General features: G+C 33.8%; 1 non-coding gene across 1 annotated transcript; it reads left to right on the top strand.

Moving 5' to 3' along the window:
- The first annotated feature begins 16,217 nt into the window (after positions 1-16,217).
- On the top strand, positions 16,218-16,324 carry LOC148761023 (small nucleolar RNA R71). Its single transcript, XR_016028761.1, has one exon. It is a non-coding gene; the product is annotated as a small nucleolar RNA R71 (small nucleolar RNA).
- Positions 16,325-19,319: the final 2,995 nt, after the last annotated feature.

The raw sequence follows: 19,319 nt of genomic DNA, 5'->3' as shown, positions 1-19,319 counted from the left end.
TCGATTGAAATTTCTAGACTTGATCTAGGTTTGACCCATATTAAAACAAATTCGATTAAAATTCCTAGACTTAATCTAGGCTCAACTTATCTCACAACAGGTTTGATTTAGAAAAAATTGAAATTCTCAAACTTAATTTAGGCTCGACCTATCTCATAACAGGTTTGATTTAAACAAAATTAAAATTCCTAGACTTAATCTAGGCTCGACCTATCTCACAACAGGTTCGATTTAAAAATTGAAATTCCTAAACTTAATTTAGGCTCGACCTATCTCATAACAGGTTCGATTTAAACACAATTAAAATTCCTAGACTTAATTTAGGCTCGACCTATCTCACAATAAGTTCGATTTAAACAAAATTAAAATTCCTAAACTTAATTTAGGCTCGACCTATCTCATAACGGTTCGATTTAAACAAAATTAAAATTTCTAGACTTAATCTAGGCTCGACCTATCTCACAACAGGTTTGATTTAAAATTAAAATTCCTAGACTTAATCTAGGCTTGACCTATCTCACAACAGGTTCAATTTAAATAAAATTGAAATTCCTAAACTTAATTTAGGCTCGACCTATCTCACAACATGTTCAATTTAAACAATTGAAATTTCTAGACTTAATCTAGGCTCGACCTATCTCACAACAGGTTCGATTTAATTTTTTAATGCCAACTTAATTAGATTAACATGAAATGAAAAGACTCAAATCTTTCCATCAAAGTTTTACAATCTCAACACTTTAGGTCGAATGAATTTCTACCTTCGAAGCTTAGGACATGAATTAATTTTGATTCTTGTTTTGGAAATGGTCATGTGCATGGCTAGGCATGTATGTATGATTGACATGATAGAATGCTTTTCATGTTTATGATTCATTAAGGTTCCAAGACCTTTCTCTTGCTTCATCCAATTTTTCACTGCAGTTTTCAATGACCTTCGTCTGTTTACTTTCCTTCTTGAGGCTTTAGGTAACTCCGAATTTTCCCTAAGCACCTTTTCTTTTGACGTTTGACTTTACCCTAAGCTTAAGGCTCTACCATTCCTTTTCCTCATTATTAAGTCTTTTGTTGAACAATGAGTATAATTTCTTGCTTAATTAGTTTATTTCTTTTACCAGTCATCATGCATTTCTATGACAATCACTATGTGAATCATGGGATGGTAAATAACGAAAGGGTTAAAATAAAGAGGCGACGGAGAATTTCATATATGAGAAGTCAGATAATTCAAGGCAAAAAGAATTTACAGAGCAAACATTAAATCTTTAAGTAATGAACACTCAGACCATTCAAAGAAAACAATCTGATAATCGATTTCAAGAATTGTCCTTCACTGATGCCTTGAGCAAATCTGTAGATTGCAGACTCCCTAACTTCCTTTGTTTTACGAAATTGTGGAGCTTCATTCTTAGTGTATTTCTACCTCAATTTTGTGCTCCATTTAGGCTGACATCTTTAAATTTTACTCTAACTTCCTGCTTTTCAGCCTCAATCCACCCTTTTCAGGTTTTCAGCATGAGCCTCATTCTTTAGATACGAGCTGCCCTTTTCGGGTTTTCAGCATGAACCCCTTTTATTTTTTTTTTAAGCATAGTACTTCTTCACCGCATCCGCATTTATCAGATTAGGCAAATCCTCCCCATCCATGTCAGCCAAAATCAAAGCTCCTCCTGAAAAAGCCTTCTTTACCACATATGGTCCTTCCCAATTTGGCATCCACTTTCCCTGAAAATCGACCTGATTAAGGAGGATTCTCTTAAGAACCAACTCTCCTTATCGGAACTGCCTGGGATGAACTTTTTTCTCATATGCTCGCATCATCCTTCGTTGGTACATCTAGCCATGACAAAGAGCCGCAAGCCTTTTCTCCTCAATCAGATTCAATTACTTGTAGCGAAAGCGGACTCACTCAGCATCTTTCAATTCTGTTTCCATAAACACCCTCAATGATGAGATTTCTACTTCGACAGGTAAAACTGCTTCTGTACCATATACTAATGAGTACGAAGTTGCCCCGGTGGAGGTACGCACATAAGTTCGATATGCATGCAAGGAAAAAAGAAGTTTCTCATGCCAGTCTTTATAAACTTCAGTCATCTTTTCGACAATCTTTTTGATGTTTTTGTTGGTTGCCTCTACCGCTCCGTTCATCTTCAGACGGTAAGTTGTCGAGTTATGGTGCTTGATCTTGAATTTAACGCAAACCTCCTTCACCATCGCACCATTCAAATTGCTTGCGTTATCAGTAATGATCTTTTTTGGAAGCCCATACCGACATATGATCTCCCTTTGGATGAACCTGCACACCACCTTTTGTGTCACATTAGCATAGGAAGTTGCTTTTACCAATTTCGTGAAATAATCAATGGCCACCAATATGAATCGATGTCCATTAGAGGCTTTTGGCGTAATAAGCCCAATCACATCCATTTCCCACATTGAAAATGGCCAAGGCGCTGTGAAAACGTGCAATGGGGCTGGTGGAGCATGGATTCTATCTGCATAAAACTTGACACTTGTGGCATTTTCGAGCAAAGTTTATATAGTCTGATTCTAATGTCAACCAATAATAACCAGCTCTCATAATTTGTCTAGCCAACATATGTCCATTAGCATGATCTCCACAAGTTCCTTCGTGGACTTCTTTCATTATTTTGTTGGCCTCCGTAACATCCACACATCTCAAAAGTACTTGATCTCGACTCCTTTTGTAGAGCACTTTTCCGCTAAGGAAAAAACCCATTGCTAATCTTTTAAGAGTTCGCTTGTCATTGTCCGTGACATTCTCAGGATATGCCTGGTGCTTGATGTATTGCATGATATCATGATACCACGGCTTACCATCAACCTCTTCCTCAACATTCAAGCAGTGTGCGAAGACTTCACGGACTTTTAAATCAAAAGGGCATACATCAACCGCTTCTTTTATTTTGAACATTGTTGCGATAGTGGCCAAAGCATTAGCAATCTGATTCTCTTCTCGAAGTAAATGGTTGAAGCTGATTTCTTTGAACTGTTTACTTAATTCTGTAACCAGCTTTTTATATGGAACTAGTTTAGAATCTTTAGTTTCCTATTCACCTCTCATTTGACATATCACCAAAGTTGAATCTCCGTAAACATCTATCGTGCCAACCTTAATCTCGATTGCTGCTTGTAATCCCATTACCAACGCCTCGTACTCCGCTATATTATTAGTACAATTGAAATTCAATCTCGCCGTGGCTGGATAGTACTTTCCATTTAGAGAAACCAACACTGCCCCAATTTCGTGCCCCAAAGCATTTGATGCTCCATCAAAATACATCTTCCATGGATTAAATTCATTGGGAATGTCATTTTCTATGTGCAAAACAACCATCAAATCTTCATCTGGAAAATCGAAACTTACAGATTCATAATCCTCATTAGCTCGTTCTACGAGAAAATTAGCGATGGCGTTCCCTTTAATTGACTTTTGAGACACATACACAATATCATACTCAGACAATAGCACTTGCCATCGAGCTATTCTTCCAGACAGGAAGAGTTTTTCAAAAATATACTTGATGGGATCTAATTTTGTCACCAACCATGTTGTGTGATACAACATATATTGTCTGAGCCTCTGGGCGGTCCATGTTAGCGCACAACACATCTTTTCGAACGCAGACTATTTGGACTCATACACTGTGAATTTCTTGCTCAAGTAATATACGACCTGTTTTTTCTTCCCAGTTCCATCATGTTGTCCTAGTACACATCCCATAGAATTCTTGTTCATAGTCAAATACAAAATAAGAGGTTTTCCAACCGTCGGTGGCACCAACACCTGTGGATTTGTGAGATATTCTTTGATTTTATCAAAAGCTATTTGACATTCTTCATTCCACTCTCCTAGGTCTCGTTTTCAAAGCAGCTTGAAGATTGGATCACATTTGCAAGTGAGTTGGGATATAAATCGAGCAATGTAGTTCAACCTCCCTAAAAATCCTCTCCCTTTTCACTTACTATGAACCCCAACAACTTCCTAGAAGTTACATCAAAAGTACATTTTGCAGGATTCAACTTGAGTTGAAACTTTCACAATCTCTCGAACAGCTTATTGAGATTGACAGTATGATCTATTTCTCTATGAGATTTTGCAATCGTGTCATCCACATATACCTCTATCTCTTTATGCATCATATCGTCAAACAAAGCTACCATTACCCTTTGGTAGGTGGCACCTGCATTTTTCAATCCAAATGGCATTACTTTGTAAGAAAACGTTTCCCACATGGTTACGAATGTTGTTTTTTCCATATCTTCGGGTGCCATCTTGATCTGATTGTAACCAGAAAAACCATCCATAAATGAGAACAAAGCATGCTTTGTTGTGTTGTCCACAAGAGTATCAATATGTGGCAAAAGGAAGCTATCCTTCAGACTCAATCTGTTCAAATCCCTGTAATCGATGCACATTCAAACTTTTCCATCCTTCTTAGGAACTGGAACTATATTAGCCACCCATTCAGGATACTTAGCCTCCTTTAAGAATCCAGCATCAAATTGCTTCTTTACTTCTTCTTTAATCTTTAGCAACATTTCTGGCTTCATCCTTCTCAACTTCTATTTAATAGGCTTGCAATCTGGTCTCAAAGGTAACTTGTGGACAACAATATCAGTATTAAGACCTGGCATGTTCTGATATGACCAAGCAAACACATCCACATATTCACGGAGTAGTTCTTCTAGCTTCTGTCGTTCATTAGATGACAGCGATGTGCCAATCTTAACCTCTTTCTTTTCTTCCCCATTTTCGAGGTTAATCATTTCTATGAGTTCCTGATGAGGTAAAATCTCCCTTTCCACCTGTTCCAACATTCTCGACAAATCAGGGGGTAAGCCATAGTCATCCGCCTCCTCTTCATTTTTCAATGTATCAACGTTCGGAATCATCTCAAAATCAATATTCAAATCGTTGTCTAGATTGTCTTCGTGTTCATTATTTAAAGACTTGCAAACAGGTAAAATTGGACACGTGTATGGGCAAGTATTTATTGGCCAAAAAATAGATGAAAGGAAATATGAAAAAAGGTTGATGAATTATGAAACACATTATGCATTGTCATTTATTTAAATGATGAATGTAACAGAAAGCCCTACTTAAACAAGAAATTACTCTTAACACCCTTGGGCATATGCATTTAGATGAAATTGTTCATTACATTTCCAAAGACTTAAAGATGATGGGCAATTACGTGACTGTCCAATTGCTTAGCTCCTCTCCTGGTAGTACTGGATACACCACAAGGATCTTCTCGTTAGGTTCTTCATCTTTGATCATATGGATTGATAGCTCACCAAACATTAGTGGAACTTGATTGACCTCGTTTGACGCCTTGGTATGAATGCACCCTGCGGATCGAAAGGTTTCATACAAAAAGGGAATTATCTTTTTCCCAAATTCTTCCTCCTCACTTTCTTCATAAAACTCGATTTTTGACAAATCCATCAACTCTTGCAACTTACGGCGAAAGCCGTCACAATTTTGAATGGAATGTCCAACAACTCCCATATGAAATTTGTAAAAATGGGTGAGATCATGTCCGACTTCTTTTATGTCTATCGATTCTGGAGTGATGGCTTTTATTTTGGACAATGCCTTAAACACTCTATCCATCGGCGTTTGAATCTCGTCGACATTCTTTTTCACCATTCGAATCATCCCTTCATGTATTGCATTCACTATCGGACCTCCATGGTTAGGTAAGGGATTCCCATCAACATTTGAATTGTCCTTTTCAGCAAAATTTAAAAGTCTACCTTAATATGCGCTTGGACTTTATGTTTTAAAGTAGTATAATTCTCGGTAGAGTGCCCTTGAATTCCAAAATGGTAATCACAATGTGCATTCGGGTCATACCATTTTGGGAAAGGTGGTCAGAGTGGTTCTAAAAGGGTTCGAACAAGGAGTCGATTTTCTATGAGTTGTGGCAACAATGTAGTGTAAGGGACTGGAATAGGATCAAACTTTGGTTTTTCTAGGGTAGTTTTAGGTCCTCTTTTAACATTACTAGAATTATTGGTTGAAGTTACCGATCTTGGTGGTCGAGCTTGTGGGAGAACATTGGTCTGAAACGTTGGTTGTGGGGTAGGTTGGTATACATATGGGTTTTGTGCGATGTTGCCTATGTTCGGATAGAAGGGTTGGTATGGGGGGTACGGGTAATATGGGTTAAAGTTGTGGGTCTGTTGTCTGTCATGGGCCACTACTTGTACATTTCCTTTTTTTCTCTTGGGCATACTCCCTTTCTTTGAGCTAGCAACCTCCTGCCCTTCAATTTTTCCACTTTTGATAGCTCCTTCTATTATTTCTTCAGATAAGACCAAATCCGCAAAGTTTTTCGTGGCGTTGCCGATCAAGCGTTCGTAAAATGGAGCTCGGAGTGTGTTTATGAACAACAGAGTCATTTCCTTATCAGTGAGAGGTGGCTGAACTTGCGCTGCCGTATTTTTCCACCTTTTGGGCATATTTTTTGAAGTTCTCGCTTTGCTTTTTTTCCATAGTTTGCAATGACAACCGATCAGGGGCTAATTCAGCCACATACTTGTATTGGGCTATGAAGGCTCTTGCTAGGTCTTTTCAAGTCTTAATACGATTTCGATCTAGCTGTACGTACCATTGAACAACTGACCCAGTCAAGCTATCTTGGAAGAAATAGATCAGTAACTTGTCATCGTGAGACTGTGCAACCATCTTTCGACAATACATGGTAATATGTGCCATGGGACACTTTATTCTGTCATATTTTTCAAAATTTGGAACCTTAAACTTGGCAGAGATCAATACATCCGGCACTAAGCATAGTTCAGCTGCGTCCCATGGTACTAAACCTATCAACTCCTTCGATAGCACGAAGACGCTCTTCCAACAAATCGTACTTTTTCTGATCTTTTTCATTTTCTCTTGTTTGTGATGACTTTTTTCTTAGTTTCTCTTGCTCTTTTGGATCGTCTAAATCTGGGACATGTATTGGTTCAGCAGGATTTATCCTAAAATACGGCCCAAATTGCCCATGAGTTAGTTGATGGCCCATCGAGGGTGGTGCATTGTAATAAACGGATGGCATTGCTTGAGGGTGGACCCTTCGAGAGGTTTGGGCATGTGGTGGAGTGAACCTTGGGGGATAAGGTGGATCATCCCTTGGGTTTTCGATGTCTTGTGTTGGTGGATTTTCTGACGGAGCTGGCTTTTCGATCACTCTTTTTCCCTTACGTAAGCTTGTCATCAATTTCATCATCTTTGCTAACTGTTCTCTCATATCTTCTTGAGCTCTTTCCATTCTATCCATTCGCTCACTTTGTTCTTTTTCCATGATCCTTGCTCGACGACGAGTATTATGAAGACGTTGGTCACTTGGCTTAGGTGGTCGAGTTATTTTTGGAACCTTATTGTAATCATAAACGTGAATTAAATGCATGCATGAATGAAATGAAAAAATGAATCCCTTATCTTTATTTACAGGCGAAAATACTTATTGTCATAAAATGAGGATTTATGCACATATAAATGAATGATCATGTACTAAAAGTATCTGTCACATAACACCCCTCAACAAAGTAATTCAGTGCATAAGCTATTGTTTCTTGTTGCAATTCAGGAGTCATCTTTTACAGCTACTCCGTCAATGGTTGTCAGATGACATACTTTTCCTATATGCAAAATTATGATGCAAGCATGCATATGCAAAAAGTTCAAGTTAGTACAGTAAACAGGAATTCCAAAAGTTATTCTGATTAAAAGAGATGAATGAAAATAATTAATGATATGATACCTTTATTACTTTGCGGAGAAGAATTTATAACAAAGGGATTATGAAAATTCCTTCATGTGTACCTAGTCAAAAGGTATATTCTCATGTGTGAAGCTCTACCTAAGCAAAGGCAACTCTCGGTATTCTACATGCTGAGTTTAGGTTGAAAATGGAGCTAAAGGTTCCCAAATCGCTCCTCATTGTCACCCACACGGACTAGTAAGGCACCTCGATCCTCACCCATTACAGGTTTCAAACGGACTAGGTTCGATATGAGTGGGAGTCTTCACTAGCCCATGCAGAGGTTATCACCTCACGAGAGTGTAGCTACTTAACTCCCTCCTAATTAAGGATAAAGCCCGGGTGGAAGGCTTATGCATGAATGCAAGATGTGTAGTGTGTGAGAATGAATATACTGACCTTGGACTAATAATTTCACACTCCCCTTATCCTAAATTTCTCACAATTATTAAAAATAGTGAAGTAATAATAGCAAAATAAATGAATGCATTCAACAAAAATATGCAAAATTGATGCTAGGGAAGACAACAAATTATTTAAGGCTTAAGATAACTTCTGATTAATTAATGGCTTGACTCTCGATGTCCCTAGTGGAGTCGCCATCTGTCGTAATGTACGGGTCCGGGAACCCAACCACTAAACTTCAACGAAAATAAATGTGGTGTGGGAGTCGCCACCAATCTTTTTTATCTAGGTGTGATTGGTCACCTATTAACCCGATTCTAATCGACGAAGTTCTAAATTAATTTTAAGTCCGTCGAAAGAACGAGAACTGATCCACGTTTTTTTAGAGATGGGTTCGGGAGTGCGGTTACGCACGGAGAAGGGTTAGCACCTTCGTGGCGTCCATTCCACGAACGGTACCATTTAATCTTAAGTTATTATATTATAGCCTACTTTTGATTTAATCCCTGCTTATTAACTAATTTTCATTAAATTGGCTGACTGATTTTTTTATTTGGTTTTACGTATGCACATGATGCAAGCGTAAAATGATGTCGTGACTTGTTTATTTTAAATAATGGAGTTGATAATTTTTTTATTGAAAAATCATTCGAAGACCATCCCAACGCTTTGGTGAAGTCTCGAAATTTTCCTCACCTAGAGATATCCCCGAAAGAACTCGTCTCTACGAGCTCCTCAGGAAAATCCCATCATTGGAACTCCCGTGCCATTTGCAAGATAAATGTGGCATGCTATGACAGTATAAGATGATGATGCCTATATGATCGCATTTATTGATTTAGTTAGTTAAAATTCATGTGATAATGTGTTTAATAGTTCAATGTGATTTATTGCCTTGTTTACGTGTTTATTATTAAAATTTTTTCTTTAATGCATGTTATTTGCTATTTTATTATTTTTTATCTTTTTATTATTTATATTTATTATTTTATTTTATATTTTTTTAAACAATTATTTGAATTAATGGGTATTGGAGTATAGAGTTCGGATTTATCCCAACGCTTCGGTGAAAATCCGTTTCGATCTCCAAATTTAAGTGACCTACCTAAAAGTGGTAACTCTTTACCCCTTTTAAGTGAAATTACTCAAAAATGTATATTTTATTATTTACTTATTATTTTTATTTTTTTATTATTATATTTTTTATTTCTTTATTCTTCTCCATAATTTATTTTTACTTTTTATAATTGTTATATTTGTATTATGATTTTTTAATATTATCATTTATTTATTTATTATTATTTTTATTTTTATCTTCTAATACTAAAATCAACATAAAAAAATTTAAAATTTTTTTATAACTTGTTCTAAAATAATTAACATTAAATCAACAATACATTTTATCTACACAAAATGGACTAGATCCAAAACCAACTAAAATGGTCCACAAATAAAAGGAAAGGGTTTTACCTTATTGGGCTGGATTGGCCTAGTTTCCATAAGCCCACAAAAGACCCAAGCTGGCCACTCCAGTCCTGTTTTGCAAGCCCACCGGACCTTTGACCCAAAACCTTTTCCTTTTTTTTTCTTTTCTTTCTTTCTTTTCCTTTTTGTTTCTTCTTCTCTCCCAACCGTTCCTTCTTTCTTTTTCTTTTTTCTTTTTTTTTTCTTCTCTTTCTCTCTTTTCCTTTCTCTCTCCCTGCTGGCTTCTTCTTTCTTTTTCCTCTTTCTTTCTTTCTCCTTCTTTTTCTCTCATTTCTCCTTGTCGGCCTCGCACCCTTCTCCTCTTCTTTCGCTACCAGCGTCGCTTCTCTCTTTCCTTCCTCTCTCTTCCTCCTTCCCTTTTCCTCTCTTCTTCTCTATCGATCCTCTCTCTTTCTCCCTCACCCTTTTTGTTTTTTTTGTATTTATTTTTTTTGATTTTTTTTGTTGTTTGATTGTGGTTGTTTCTGGCTGGTAGACTAGGTTTTTTTGGTTTTTTGATGTTGCTAGATTGTTTTTTTGAGTTCCTAGGGATTCTGGTGTTTTTTTTTTTTAGATTGGCTCCCTTGTTTTTTTTTTTTTTTTTGCAGGTGCTATCCTTAAAAGTTGGGTTATCCAAAAATTTGAATAACCCGACAATGGGGTTCTAGCACCAAAGAATTGGTAGCCAAAGCCCCATCACTCATGGTGGTTAGGGAAGGGATGGCTAGGCATACGCCCAACCATTCCTTTATATATATATATATATATATATATATATATATATTATTTTATTTCATATTTTATTTTATTATATTTTTATTTTGGAGGTGTCTACACATATCCTGCACAAAACCATGAGAGACATCGACATTAACTCTTTTTAAAGTAAATTAAAAACAAAATAAAGTAATTAAATTAAAACCATTTAATTCAACTATTCAACATGTAATATAACTTAAATTAGAAAAACACGTAAAATGTTAAAATCTGAACTTAAAACTCAAAGATTTAGCTACTAAAGGCCTCAAAATATGTTAAAAATAACTCTATATAACAAAGATATCACACCCCCAAACTTAAGATTTCGCTAGTCCTTAAGCAAAAAAAAAAAAAAAAAAAAACAAATGCAATAACTTAAACATGAAAACATTCAACAAGAGTTCAATTGCTCCATTTCATTAATTCCCTTTAATATCCTCATAAGTTACTCCATATTCATAACTCTAATCCACATACAAAATTCAAATCAATAATTAAATTTCATAAGTTTGCTTTTTATCTCTCTCTCCACTAATGTAGATTAATACTAAATTAAGGATCAATAGGACTTTACTCAGCTTTTAATGTATGGCTAAGGTCAAGTTTGGATACGGGATAATGTATAGCTCAAATCACCCTAAGCACATAATCAATCCAAGATCTATTAAAAGATTTATTCTCCCTAACCTAGTGCACCCCATTTTTCAACAAGACTTTTCTTTTGTTCATCACTTCATTTTTTTTCTTTTGTTTTCTTTCTTCTTTTTTTTCTCTCAACTTCACACTCCCAAACTTATTTCTTTTATTAAGTATTGAAGTGAATACAATCATATTTTGAACTTTTCTTCATTTTTCATCTTTACTATCTCTTTTATTATTTAGGTCATAAAATTCCTAAATTGACTTATGTACTTAAGAATGAGGGATGCAAGAATTATTGAAAATATTAATATAAAGGTTTAGGCTAAACATTAAGTGTTCAAACAAAGAAAAAATGTTATTAGGCTCAAAAGGGGAAACTAAGGATAATTTATGTAAAGGAAGGCTACACAAAGTTTAATTGGTCCAAAAATAGCCTAAATCATCTTCTTAACTAAGTGTAGCCTAGAATTTTGCCTCGAGAGAGAATCAAAAAAATTCTAGAACCCAATACATAATTCAAAAATTCACATTCACATAAACCTTTTCTAAATATGTACAATAAATCTAGGTAAAAGACATGCTGCTCAAAATGTAGAAATCTCATCCTAATGATGAAGCTTAGAATAAAAATTTATATACCACTTAAACAATAGTCACATGTTTCAAAGAATGAAGATAGAATATAACTTGGTTCTCATCATTGGATAGGTAAATTAAAATAAATTGGTGCAATTAAATTTAACTCAAGTTTTTAAAACATGCATAAAATTAAAAAAATTTAACGAAAATAAATTGACCTAATATATCACAAAAAACTAATAACAATAAAACCCTCCCCAAACTTAAATTGCACATTGTTTTCAATGTGAAAAGTTAAAAGGAATAAGGAAAATAAACTCCTCTGTCAATGGTGACAGTGCATTGAAAGCTCTGATTTTTTTTCTCGTTATCTTCATGCTTTCCAAACCTGCATACTCAACAAAACAAGCTAGTGGGGGGTTATAACTACTTATTTAAATAGAAAAACAAAAACTAACTAAAATAACAATGAAATTTAAAAAGATATAGCTTGGGTTACCTCTCAAAAAACGCTTCTTTATATTCACTAGCTTGACTGTGATACCCCCTTATTGTTGTCTACTAAAGTAATTGAAGATCTTCGGTGATCTAGTTCACCCCTCAAGAAATGCAAGAGATGATGTTTGTTCATTTTGAATGTTCTAGTAGCTTCACTACAAATATCTATTACACCATAAGGATAGACCTTAACCACCTTGTATGGACTTGACCACTTTGATTTTTGTTTTTATAGAACAAGCTTGACTGATTTGGTCAGTAACACTTGTTATCCCACCATAAAATCAAGATTAACTGAAGATGGTGGATCATGTTCATCATAACACTATTTAGTTTTGAGTTGTGGTGGCAGTGGCTCTTATTCAAGAATTAATACTTGCTTACTTGTAAGGTGTGGAGTAGAATTACCTTTACCTTTATTAGCTGAGTCCACTCTATAGCATTGAGCTGTGGAGGAGAGGTATCTAGGTGCATTGAAAATAGTCAATTCATCTACCTCATCTTTAACTCTAAAAGTTATTCTGCCTTCCCTTACATTAAGTAATGCGCCGGCAGTGACTAAGCGTGGACGTCCCAATATGATCGAAACCTCTTGATGTTCCTCCATCTCAAGTACAAGGAAGTCCATCAGAATGTATAATTTCCCCACTTTAATCAAGACGTCCTCTATAATCTCAAAAGGCTACCTTATTGTCCTATCTTTGAGTTACAATTAAATTGTAGTGGGTTGAATCTCCTTCAGTCCAATCTCCTAGCAACAGACAAAGGAATAATTGAGACACCAATACCCAAATCAGACAAAGCCTTTGAAAAATTAACATTACTAATTAAGCAAGGGACGGGTCCTTAAAATTTGGTGGAAACGTATTCTGAATTATTGCATTGCATTCCTCAATGAGTGTAACTATCTTGAAATCCTCCAATTTCCTCTTCTTAATTAATATGTCTTTCAAAAACTTCACATATGACGGCTTTTGCTCTAAAGCTTCTACGAAAGGAATGTTAATGTAAAGCTTTTTGAATACTTCGAGAAATTTTTGGAAGTGCTTATCAAGCTTTTGGTTCTGAAGGCACTGGAGAAGGGTGGTGGTGGTAAAGTTGCCTTTGCTTCCTTCTCTTGAATTTGCTTGTCAGTTGTCTCAATCACCATTTCATTCTCAACAGGCTTATCTTGAATATTAGCTTGCCTAACACTATTTTCAACCTTTTTTTCGCTCCTCAAGGTGGTTGCCATAACTTGTTCCGTACATTCTCTCCTTGGATTCACCTCTGTATTGCTAAGCAATGTTCCTTGAGGTTAATTGTTTAATAAATTAACAAGTTGACTAACTTCAGTCTCTAGGTTTCGAATTGATGCTACTTGACTTTTAATGAGAGCTGTTTAACTTTGTATAATGCTATCATTCTATGTCAATTATTACCTTAGCAAATATTCCATGGCTGGTTTCTTTTCATAGATAAGTGCTCTGACTTGCTGTTGCAATCCCAGAGGTGCATTTGGTCTTGAAGTGGAGGAAGATCCTTGATTATTAGCCCAAGACAAATTTGGATGATTATTCTACCTTAGGTTGTACGTGTTGAAGTAAGGGTTATTTTGATATCTATTATTCATAAATTGCACTGTGTCTGTTGAGCTTGGACATTGATGACTTACATGGTTATCTCCATAATATTCACAAGCCATAAAAGAACTTTGGGTGTAGTTAGTACCAAAAGATTCAAGAGTCTTAGTTAGAGCTGCTACTTGTGTAAATAATGCTGAAAAACATCTACATCATAAATTCTAGCTACTTTTCTATGCATTGATCTCTTTACTGGCCATTGGTAGTTATTTACAACCATCTCTTCCAACAAATCGTATGCCTTATCAATCGATATAGTCATTAAAGCACCTCTTACTGCAGTATCAATGGTGGTTGGAATATGCCCATTCAAACCATTGTGGAAAGCTTGCACCTGAAACCACTCTAGAAGTGTTAAAATTTTTGAAAATATAGGGCTTGGAAAACAAGTATATTCTTATGCTTAATTTCATTAAATTTGTAATGAAAGTACATTTTAATAATAAGATGATGAGTTTGTTTTAAGTAAACATTCATGATTTAGTTATTAAGGTACCATGATTCTATTGAGATATTAAAATGCATTTGTATGAAGAGTCATACATGTGAGACATGTATTTTAATTAAATCTAAAAATTGTTCACAACCATATAATAAAGCTGATCATTTTATTGTGTTAAGACTGTAGTGTTTAGATTACTTCCAACGAAATGAATGTGATTCACTTCAAGGGAATGATAAGTCTCAAATCATTGAAATATTTAACTTCAATTAATGACACTATAACATCAACTGGAATCATATGAGAATGAAATTTAAGTTTAACTATTACTTAAATCTTGAGCTCACACTTATGCATTTGCTTAAAATAGAACTGAAATCCTAATGGATAATAGACTTGCTTTTAATCTCCTTATAATCTTTGATTTACCATGAGAATGATCATCATAAAGCGTTGACCTAGACTCCATATTTTGGGATTATAATCGAGTTGAACATTGGAGAACATATATCCAAAGAATGGAGTTCATAGCATTAAAATCACTTCTAGTGATTTTAGACAAATTGGTGGTTAATCTGGGCTCAATGGATTGATGAATTAACTACTAATCACATATAGATACTCAAATGATTAGATCTAGAGTATTGAATTACTAATTGGATAAAATTTGATATTAGGGGACAAAATTGATATAAAAAGTAAAACGATAATTTTACTTTTTGTCATTAGATGATTATAAGGGTTCACAATATAAAGTTTGAAATTGGACAACTAATAATTAATATCAAGTATTGAATTATTTATTGTAATTATAGTTAATCGAAGAGTGCAACCATGAATCTATAATGGAGTGATTTCATGGTTGATAAGCTTGAATTATTTTTAAAGAGATTAAGAATAATTCTAAGTTTATTAAAGCTTGGGAATATCTATGTCTAAATAGATTCTTCATTTAGCTTCGTAGAATTCAACTTGTTTAAGTTGGAGTGCATGCTTTAATTTGATTAATTAAATTGTGTACAAAAATGGTAACTTTAACATGCTTGGTCTTAATTTAAGAAGAGAAAAATATTTTTATCTTAATCTAGACAAGAAAACATATTTGTCTCAATTTAGACAAGATAAAATATTTTTGTCTTAATTAAAAATAAGAGTTGTCTTAAATTAAGATAATGCTAGGAGGATTCTTGCAAAATGAATCTAGACATCCATGTTGATAAAAGGAGACTCCATGTTTGACTATAACTTTTTTATTTATTATTAATTCTTTTTAAATAAAAATAGATAATAACAAAATAAGAGTTATTATTCAATAAGAAGTTTTATTTTACCAATAACTCTAAATGATAATTAAAGAATTAAATTATTTATTTTTTAATTTTAATTTTGATAATTATGGAGCATGTTTGATGCTTCCATAACTCTAAATGGATGGTCAAGATCGATTCAAAGGTGTTTGATTTTTTATTAAACGTTTAAGGCAAGAGTTTTAATAAAAAGAGAAGAGATTGGAAGAAAAGAAACGTACGTATTTTTTTTTAAAAAAAGTTTCAGCCATCACTTCTCTCCTCCTTTTCCAAACTATGCCATATTTTTCTTCATTTTTTCCATTCTTGGTTGAATTTTTTGAAAGAAAACTAGTCATTAATTTTAAGAAGAAAAGAAAGTCAAAATCAGTTGCCATCCTGTAGTCTAGCATTCTACACCTTGTCCACTCAAGGTTCAAGTTGAAAGTATTCTTGAAGAATAAGTGGTAAACTTGTTTGGTCGATAAATCATTTATTGGTGTGGTGGTGTCCAAAAATAAGAATATCAAAATAAAAGGTATGTTTTCTTTTATTTAATAGATTATTATTTTTTTTAAGATGTGATTATGTTACTTGTAATAAGAAGATGTGTGTTTTCGTTTGTGTAATTGAATTGCTTGCTTCCTTTATAAAAGAAATTTTTTACAATCTATTATTTACACAATCACATCAATCCACTAAGATCCAAATTTCAACAGGAAGACCATGATGAGGACATCTCCAAAGTAATTCTTTGTATCTTTCCCAAGCCTTATACAATGATTCAAAATCTTGCAGCATGAACAATGTAATATCATTCTTCATTTTCAATATCTTCGTCGAAGGAAAGAACTTGGCAAGGAATGTTTTAGCAAGATCATCCCATATTGTTATTGAGCTAGTGGGGAGCGCATTTAGCCATGCTTTTGCTTTATCTCTTAATGAAAAAGGAAAAAGCCTCAAACAAATTGCATCATCAGTGACACCATTGTGTTTGAACATATTACAAATTTCTAAGAAGTTTGATATATGGTCATTTGGATCATCATTTGGAAAGCCCCTATACTGGACTAAGGTTTAAATCATGGTGATGATAGCCAGTGTGATCTCGAAATTGTTTACTTAAATAGTTGGCCTTCGAATGCTCAATGAAATTCCTTGCACCAATAGGACAGCATAATCCCTTAAGTAACGATTTTTAGCTCCTACGTGCTCTTTGATTTGTTGTTTACCTTATTGATCAGCCATTGTATTTATCAGGGTGAAACCTCATTGATTTTCTCGTTGAAGTCTTCAAAATATTCTCTTAATCTCTAGCTCACAAAGGATAATTTCCAAGCTTTTTGCTCTTATCAAACAATGACTAAACACACCTACAAAACAAAGAAATAAAGCTTAAATTACGATTAATTTGTGAAATTTTAATATTAGTAAATAATAAAGAAAACAAAATCCTTGGCAACGATGCCAAAAACTTGTTGTCGATTTTACACATGTAAGTATACGTATCGAACAAGTAATATAGATAGTAAGTCCAGATTATCGTTCCCACAAGGATTTGTTTCTAAAGTTTCACTAAGTACTAAAATTATATAACAAATTAATCTTAATTAAGCAATCTAAAATGTAAAAAGCTAATCAAAAACAAAATTTAAAAGAAATACTCAATTAACCAATAGAAATTAAATATATTGAAAAAAACAGCAGATTGAAAACTTAGGATCATGGATTCATTCAACACTTCATCTGATACCAGTTTTTCTTGTTATTTATCTTTCTTGGGTGGTTTTTCTAATCATAAATCCAAAGCTATGGACAAGTCTCTATTGAGATGCTTGTACAAATACCTAACTTATTTAGTTCACTATATGTCTATAGGAATCAATCACATTAAGTTCATTACGCAAGTGTCTTAATTTGGCTATATATGGCAATTGGTGTATGTCTACTCGAATCGCGAATCAGATCACTTAAGTGATGTGAACATATACTATTCAAATCTTAGGCCAACCTAAAATCTCTCTGTCTAGTTTCAATTAGATTTACAAGTCAATTAATTATTGATTAGGCAATTAAAGGCATTAAAAACATATTTAAATAAGTAAAACAATACCCATTCATGATAAAAAATAGAAAAATAAGTATTTAAACTACATGTTGAAATCCACCATAATCCTAGATAAGAAAATTTGTTCATAATATCTAAATAAAACACTATCTAAAAGATATTTAACAATGAATTCAAAACAATAAAAATAAGAATAACGTGAGAGAGAAATAAACTAATGTCAAAGCCGAGTTGATCTCGAATTTCTTGTAATTGCCCCTGAATTCTTCCTTGATTCTTAGCTCCAATTCTCTAGAAAATTTGTTGCCATCTCTTTTCTTGAATGCTCTCAAAACAAGCTCTTAAATATGTGCAAAGTGCCTTATTTCCAATTTTTCATCAAAGTTTTAATTTTGGAAATCAGGGTAGTGTCACGGTGCCGTGATAAGCCTTGGTAGCCTTGCGACGCTTCTTTTTTTACGTCGTGGCAGTGTGTTCTCAGCCTCTAGTATGGTGCACCTTTCCAACTTAGTGCCACGACCATGATTCTCCTAACGCTACAGCAATAGTTTCTTTAGCGCCGTGGCCTCAGTCACCACGCTACGTTATGTGCAGAACTACATTTGTCTATCAAATTTGAATGTGATTTTCACCTTGATCTACTCAGAACTAGGTGAAGTGGTAAATACAAAAGTTGTAGTCCATTCTCTCAACTTTCCAATGAATTAAAAATCGCATCAATTAGGCTTTTGTAACTTAAGTTATCTTTAAATTACTGCAACATATACGAGTGACACCTTCACCATAGTTATACTATCTTAACTTAATTTCACCTTGCTCATCACATATCCTGCACAAAACCATGAAAGACATTAACATTAACTCTTCTTAAAGTAAATTAAAAACAAAATAAAGTAAAATTAAACTAAAACCACTTAATTTAACTATTCAACATGTAATATAACTTATATTAGAAAAACACCTAAAATGTTAAAATTCGTACCTAAAACTCAAAGTTCTAGCTACTAAAGTCCCCAAAATGTGTTTAAAATAACTCTATATAATAGAGTTATCAATATTTATTTTGTAACAAATGGAAAATACTATACTTTGAGTAATTTGAAAATACATTTTGTTTTGGATTTTATGTCTTTTTATGGTTAAGCAAAATAACGAGCTATTAATGAAAAAATGATATCTATTTTGTAACAAATAGAAAAAACTATACATTGGGTAATTTGAAAATACATTTTGTTTTGGATTTTTATGTCTTTTTATGGATAAGCAAAAGAACAAGCTACTAATGGAAAGTTATGAACCTCATCCATTCCCTAAAATGAATGCGGTATTATTTATTAATTATGATCGTGGACGTGGAAAAGCTAACCATAATTATTACAATTGTGGTAATTACACTAATCACTATTCTAATAATAAGAAAACTTTTAACCACCAGTAGTGAATGAATATTTTTAAAAATAAAGAGTGGATAATAGTGAAAAGATATAACAAAAGACAAAAGTGGATAGAATAAAAAGAATATAGAAAATGTATGTTATCGAGTGGGATGAAATGCTATTGGTCACGTACTTGTTGTATGCCAAAATATTTTGTTGAACTTTATCAAGCATCATTCAAAGCTAAAAGAAAAAAAGAATATCGAAAAAAAATTTTGCTTAAGATGATTTTAACCACGGTCAAGTTGATAAATCACATTTAGATATTGTTGTTTTTCTTGTCCACCTTAAAGAAGGAATTGATCATGTGATTGGTGAT

This window comes from Theobroma cacao, chromosome 9 (genome assembly GCF_053813885.1).
Source record: "Theobroma cacao isolate CCN51 chromosome 9, ASM5381388v1, whole genome shotgun sequence".
Lineage (NCBI taxonomy): Eukaryota > Viridiplantae > Streptophyta > Magnoliopsida > Malvales > Malvaceae > Theobroma > Theobroma cacao.
This window is presented reverse-complemented; position numbering and strand designations above follow the sequence as displayed.